This window comes from Arvicanthis niloticus, chromosome 2 (genome assembly GCF_011762505.2).
Source record: "Arvicanthis niloticus isolate mArvNil1 chromosome 2, mArvNil1.pat.X, whole genome shotgun sequence".
Classification (NCBI taxonomy): domain Eukaryota; kingdom Metazoa; phylum Chordata; class Mammalia; order Rodentia; family Muridae; genus Arvicanthis; species Arvicanthis niloticus.
In genome coordinates, this window is record NC_047659.1 from 101,882,000 (window position 1) to 101,889,011 (window position 7,012).

At 49.0% G+C, this 7,012-nt stretch overlaps 1 long non-coding RNA gene across 1 annotated transcript; it reads left to right on the top strand.

Moving 5' to 3' along the window:
• The first annotated feature begins 1,407 nt into the window (after positions 1-1,407).
• Positions 1,408-3,619, top strand: LOC143441429 (uncharacterized). Its single transcript, XR_013108814.1, has 3 exons — positions 1,408-2,577; positions 2,751-2,923; positions 3,446-3,619. It is a non-coding gene; the product is annotated as an uncharacterized LOC143441429 (long non-coding RNA).
• Positions 3,620-7,012: the final 3,393 nt, after the last annotated feature.

Sequence of the window (7,012 nt, forward strand, 5' to 3'; positions counted from 1 at the left end):
TACCCCACCCAAAAAATTAACTTGCTAAGGCTAAGCACAAAAAAAAAAAGAGAGAGAGAGAGAGAAAGAAAAAACAAAATCTGTTGCATGGCCAATTTTGTTAGGCTAAACATATACTCAACAGGGGTTGGGGATTTAGCTCAGTGGCAGAGTACATGCCTAGCAATCACAAGGGCCTGGATTCTGCCCTAAGTTCTGAAAAATTGAAAATATAAGCAGAGGTAGTAGCACACACCTTTAATTCCATCACTTGGGAAGCAGAGTTTGATGCCAGCCTGGTTTACATAGCAGATCTACCTATTGCGAGCAGAGTAGCAATGAACACAGATGTGCAAATATCTCCATAGTAAATACAAAATTCTTTGGGTATAGTCCCAGGAATGGAGCATCTGGGTCATATGGCAGATCTGGTTCTGGTCTTTTGAGAACCTCCAGTTAATACTTCCACCAACAGTGTATAAGGATTCTCCTTACCCCACATCCAGGCCAGCATCTGTTGTCATTTGTATTTACAATGACTACCATTCTGACGAGTGAGATAGACTCTTGCTAAGATTAAATGCATCTGTGATTAACTCCAAGTTAGCAATAATGTTTCAGTATCTCATTAAGGACAGAAATAAAAGCACTTCCTCCTGGAGTCATTAAACCAAGAATGAATCCAGATTTTAATTTTCTACTTGATGCTCTGTGTCTTTCGCCCTCTGACTATTGTATGAATCTGACTCTGTGCCTGTCTGAAAACTGTCTTGTGAATCTGCGCCTGTATGTGTCTGTCAGTTGTGTGACTGTGTCTATCCCTAACAAAGGGTTTTATTCGCTTTTTTTTTTTTATTGAACAGCACAGAAATTATAACATGGGGAAAGAATGAGGGATATTTTACCAAAAAAAATTAAAAAGAATTTCACAAATGATTAAGTCTCGGACTCCAACTGACCCCAAGTGAACAGATAATAAACAGTATTACATTGTCTCTCTCAGTATCCATAAATGTTGCATTCAACATTTATGGTGGATATTCATTTACAAAAACCTCTGTGTTTGCTGTTTTCAGTAAAAGATACACACTCATTGCTCTGTTCAGGGGCGTGGAAGAGCACACAATTTAAAATTGCAGCTATGCATTAGCTCAGGTTGTATAGGTTGATTGGCTGAGAAATCCTCCACAAGTAAGGTTGGTTGTTACATTGATTTTTTTTTTTAAGATTTATTTATTTATTTCATGTATGTGAGTACACTGTTGCTGTCCTCAGACACAACAAGAAAGGGCATCAGATCCCCATTACAGATGGTTGTGAAGCACCATGTGGTTGCTGGGAATTGAATTCAGGATCTCTGGAAGAGCAATCAGTGCTCTTAACCGCTGAGCCATCTCTACAAGCCTACATTGATTTCTTAAAGGAAGATTAAACAAACAGGCTGAGTGCACAGTAGGACCTCAAAGTGTATTAACTCTGGCTGTGATGTCCAGCAAAAGTTCCAATCTCATAGAATCTAAGAGGTATTTTTGGCCACAGAATCTTCACATGTCTTTATCTATTGAGGGGGCTGTGAGAACACTCCATTATATATGTGGAGGTCAATGGACAGCTTGCAGGAGTTAGTTCTCCTCTTTTATTATGTGATTCTGTGGTTAGAACTCAAGTCACCAGGCTTGGCGCCAGAGGCCTTTACCCACTAAGCCACCGCGCTGGGTCTGAGTCAGTGATTTTTCTGTATGTTCTGAGACTTCCTTTATGCCCTAATATGTGATTGGTTTGGGAGAAAGTCCCAAAGGCTTGTGAGGAGAATGTGCATTCTTTAAGTACTTGAGTAGATGTAGTGTTCTGGAGATGTCTGTTAGGTCCAAATACTGGTAAGCTTGAGGTACTGAAGTCACCATCACCGTTCTGGTTTAATTGGTGGTTTTAGATCTAGTAGTACTTGTTTTATGAAATTGAATGCAGCTGTGTTTGGAACAGAAATGTTTAGGATTGCTTGTCGGTGGATTTTTCCTTTGCTGAGTTTGAAGTGTCCCTCTATCTCTCTTCTGTTTGGGTTTGAAGTCTGTTTTACTGGGCATTAGAATAGACACTTCTGCTTGTTTCCTGGCTCTCTCTGCTTGGAACACACACAAACCAATAAATGTAAAAGTCATTTTTAAATCTGGAAACACTTAGCCTGAAGCTGGCTTTAAGTCACTGCCCTGCTATTAATACGTGCAAAACTCTCATGCAAAGTAGGAGACTAAGCTCCATCCCTCCAGCCATGAGCTCATTCATGTCAATGAAGGGTCCTGATGATGACACAGCACACTGATAAACCTTACTCTCCAGCCCTGCTCACAAGGCCACAACTACCAGCAAGGAAGCTGAGAGATACAGTCTCCTGCCTCTTCACGGTTTCTCTTTTAAGACAGAATCACTAAGTAACCCAGGCTGGCCTGAAACTCAGCACCCTCTGACCTCCACTTCCCAAGTTCTAGGATTACAAAAGTGTGCCGCCACCGTCGAAGAAATACATTGTTTGTTGCAATGGCCCTTGCACACCCCAAAGAGAACATTCTGTCATGAAGAAAACAGGAGTGAAGGCAACAGGTACCATACTTGATTGGCCTGAGGGAGGAATGTCATCCCTAGCATTTCCCTTTGTCTTCATCTTGCTCCTTTTTTACATCATGAGGCCCTGGGTGGGGGGTGGGGGGGTGCAGGGGGTGGGATTCTGTGGGGTAGGAGCTAACAAGAAATATTCTTCCCCATTCATCTCCTAGGATGGCTGAAAGAACCATGCAATTAATCTACCTCCCAGGGATCAGGATTAAAAGGCAAAAACCTCAAATAGCTCCTTCTACCATCTCTCCGTGCCACCACTTCAGTGCACAGGGATGACCTGGCTCTTGAGCCACTCTCTGACGTCTTTGTCTGACCGACCAGGGTTACACTGGTGAGTCTGGGATGGCTGAGGGTAATGGAACTGGGAAAGTCTTTGTGAATTCACGGGCAGGTTACACAAGCATAGCGGGATCAGCCTGGATTGACGTGCAGCTCGAAGACCTAGGAAAATGGCAAAATGGTCTGCTCCCACCCCATTTGGTTTCATCATACTGACAGCCTTCAGTGGTATCATGGAGCATGAAGAAGCAAGTTGAAACACTAGAGGGAAAACTCCTGGGGTTCTTTTTCTAGAGTTGTAAAACACACATATAAATGGGAAGGAGGGAAGGAGGGAGGGAGGGAAGGAAGGAAAGAAGGAAGAAAAAAACTCTAGAGCGAAGACATCGATGCAGAACGAGTGGGGTTTGGAGTGCTGGACAGGAAACCACAACGCCTGCAGTTTGCATGGAGGAGTTACCACACTGGTGGCATCGCTGGCTGCCAAGTGTGTTGATCCTCCTTCAAGTTGCCTCCATTCTCCATGCCCTATGTGCACAGCTTCCTCCACCTAAGGTACCCTTTTTCTCCACAGGGTCCACTCTTAGTCGTCCTTCAGGGTTCACCACCCCTCTCCATGGGGCTGGAGGGATGACTCTGTGGTTAAGAGCACTGACTTCTCTTCCCAGCAACCACATGGTGGCTCACAACCATCTGTAACGGGATTCGATGCCCTCTTCTGGTGTGTCTGAAGACAGCTACAGTGCACTCATATACATAAAGTAAATAAATCTTTAAAACAAAGCAAAACAGCCCTCCTCCAGGCTTCTGTTGTCTGATAGAACAGGCTGCAAGCGGGAGCTCCGGTAAAGATTCTGAAGTGAGGCCTATTCTAATGAGCTGGCTGCCGTCTGGGACAAAGAACACCTGGGAAATGGAACCCTGCCTGCTTTTCTGTTAGGAAGAAGAAGGCATCAACTAAAGAGTCACTGAGGAGGCCCTGATCACCAGACTCCTATGCAGCTGGGAGGAGCTGGGTCTCTAAGACCTGAGACCACAGGCCACAGAGAGGAAGTCCATCTGGGCGGCCCAGCAGGCAGAGTAATTCCTGGAAGGAAGCTCACATCTCAGGAATCTGGTAGAGAGGAACAAGGTTGACTCTGTCAAGGGGTTGCTCAGGGCCTGTATCCAGGATCAGACAACAGGGGGAATGGGCCACCAGCTGGACAGCCTGGCTTTTGAACTGGGAAACAACACTGTGCACAGTCAGTAACCCATCCTGTGGCTCAGTCGAGAGTGAAGCTCAAGGGGGCACGGCCTGCGGGGTGTGTACCTGGCTGTCCTCCTTTTCTCCGTTGCAGCTTCCCTGGCTAGTCAGTGAACTGAAAGGAGCATCCATGTACGGTCCCTAGCTAGGTACAGCACATTTCAAGCCCAGAGGACAGGCTCCACAGGTGAAACAGCCCTCTCTTCCTCCCTCCCCTTCCCTCTCCTTCCTCTTCCTTCCCCTTCCCCTTTCCCTTCCCTTCCCCTCCCACTTCCCCCTACTTTCTCTTCCCTTTCCCTTCCCTCTCCTTTCTCTTTCTTTTCCCTCCCCCTTCCCTCCCCTTCTCTTCCTCTTCCCTCCCCTTCCCTTCCTCTTCCCTTCTCTTCCGTTTCCATTCCTCCCCTTCTCCTACCTTCTCTCCCGTTCTTTCACTTCCCTGTGTGCATGCATGCCTTCGCGTGTGTGTGTGTGTGTGTGTGTGTGTGTGTGTGTGTGTGCGCGCGTGCGTGCACGTGTGCGCGGGTATGCAGGTACGTGCCCACTTTCCAGTCTTTGGATCAGAACTAGAAGCCAGGCTTAACTATAAGATCGGAGCATGGAGCACAACTGTAACATTCTCTCTATTGGTCCTTAGCATCAATGGGCTTAGATAGCAAAACAGCATGTCTTAAATATTGACGTTACCATCTACCCTAAAGCTGTCTGCTTCTCTGCCATGTCACTGGTGCCAGGAGCAAGAAGCTCTGCTCTGCATTCCAGACTCGCAGATTCTTCTTGAACACCTATGTGATGGTACCTGGGGCTGGGAGCATTCTAAGCAAACACAGAATCTGAGGTGAAATACAAGGGCCTAGTTTTTTCTGAAGGCCCAAAAAAGAAAGGGATGGTGGTAAGAACCAAGGCTGGCCCAGGTGGAGCAAACGTTCTGAAGCTCAGGTCTATGCCTGGGGGGCAGGAGAGGTGTTGGAGGCTGGGCCTGGGAAGGGCAGTTAGGAACACTGACCAAGGGTAGTGCATGCTTTTAATTATAGGATCTCCTGTGGGTTTGGCAGAGCCAGGAGGACTGCTGGATTGGTGGCATTGATGGGCAGGATTTCTGTGTTTGAAAACTCACCAGATACACATTAGAAGCCAGAAGGGTGGGCCTGGAAGAGAAGGCCTCCGCTGGATGGGATGCCGTGAGCAGAGGCTCAGGGAAGGGCCAAAGAAAGACTAGAGAAGGCCTGAAAAGCAGAGGGCACACTCAGAGGTGACCAGAGGAGCTGGAAACCTCTGAGGACAGTAGGTAGGCCCACAGTGCCACTAGAGAAGAGCAGGAGGGAGAAAGGAGGGCCCATTTAGGTGAAGGGCAGGCACTCAGCAGGTCCTTCATCCATGTCCATTGGGCCCAAACTTCTAACATGGATCAAGGATTCTTGTGAATTATTTGCTGTCCTCTGTGTAGATGGGTAGGGGTAGGGGAGGGGTAGGGCAGGGGGAGGGGGAGGGGAGGGAGAGGACAGGGGGAGGTGTAGGGGGAGGGGAGGGAGAGGAGAGGAAGAGGGGAGGGGGAGGGAGGGAGGGGGAGGGGAGGGGAGCTGTGCAAAGTTGGGGTGGTGACTGAGGAGGAGTGAAGCAGGGCCCAGAGTGGAGGTGGAGCCACATGAAGGGAGTGCCCTCAGGTCATCACCTGAGCTGGGGACCTGCAGCTGTGGCCCAGGGGAAAATGGATAGTGGGACAAAGAAACAAGAAGCAGGTATGTGGAAGAGTTGGACCTTGAAGGAGGTTCAAGCCCCTAGAGGCCTCTGCAAAAAGTCTTATCACTAAGCAATGCCACCCCCTTTTCAGAGGAGAAGGGGTTAGGGGAGTGGCTGTGGGGAGCTACAAAAGTGAATAAGTTAATTTATCGATTTATTTAAAAAATAGTCTTGACACACACACCCTAACAGACAAATATACACAGACACGAGATACAGTGTCACGTACATACTGCACCAGTGCCTCAGTCCTCAGGCAGGCAGGGAAAAACTGCTGGCTGAACACCTTGCTGGGACAGACACACCCCTCTAGCCCTGACCTCAGTCAGAAAGTCCTCTGGGACAGCAGATATGACAGTATGGGCAGGAAGCCCTAGGGAAGGGGACATTTTCTCTGGGCACAGTGAAAGAAGCTAGGCAGACCAGGAGGGAGAAAGGCCTGGCAAAGAACAGTAGCAGTTCCCCTCCTTGTTCGCTGCTGGGTCTAGGGGAGCGGGTCACAAGGAGGAAAGTTCTGGAAGCAGCTGGAGCCTTTGTGGGGCACAGGGACCAAAGGACTTGACATATCCTAGGAGTACAGGGCAGGGTAAATCAGCTCAGGACAGATCTCCAGCAAGCACCTGGCAGTCAGGGCTTTCCCTACAAGTCTCCTGACAAGGAAGCCAGGTCCTGGCATCACCGGGAGGCCCTGGATTAATACAAGAAGGCTGTGAGCCTCATTAGAAAGGTTGAGGACTTCTCACTGTTGAGGCAAAATGGGTGGCCTCCAGCCAGGCCTGAGACCCAGCCTGGAAACCTAGCTTCTGCCTTCATCCTAAATTCAGAAAATTGGGGACGAAAAAGTGTTAAGGAGACTGCGAAGACCTGGAACAGGGTCACCCTCCATAGGGGACTAGACTCTGGGCAGCAGATGCAAGGCCGAGCCCCAGGGTGGGCGGCTGGGGAGGTGCGAGCAGAAGGTCTTTGAGGGTCTGGAATTCTCCACACACCCTGCTCCTCCCCCTCTGCCTTCTCCCATCCCACCCTCCAGCTGCCCTCCGAGCAGGGGAGGCACCGCTGGCCAGCAGGGCTGCTGTGTTACGAGGGAACTGGGAGGGGCTCGGGCTGGGCCCCCTCAGCTGAGCCCCCGCGCAGGCAAGCCCCGCCCCGGCTCGCACA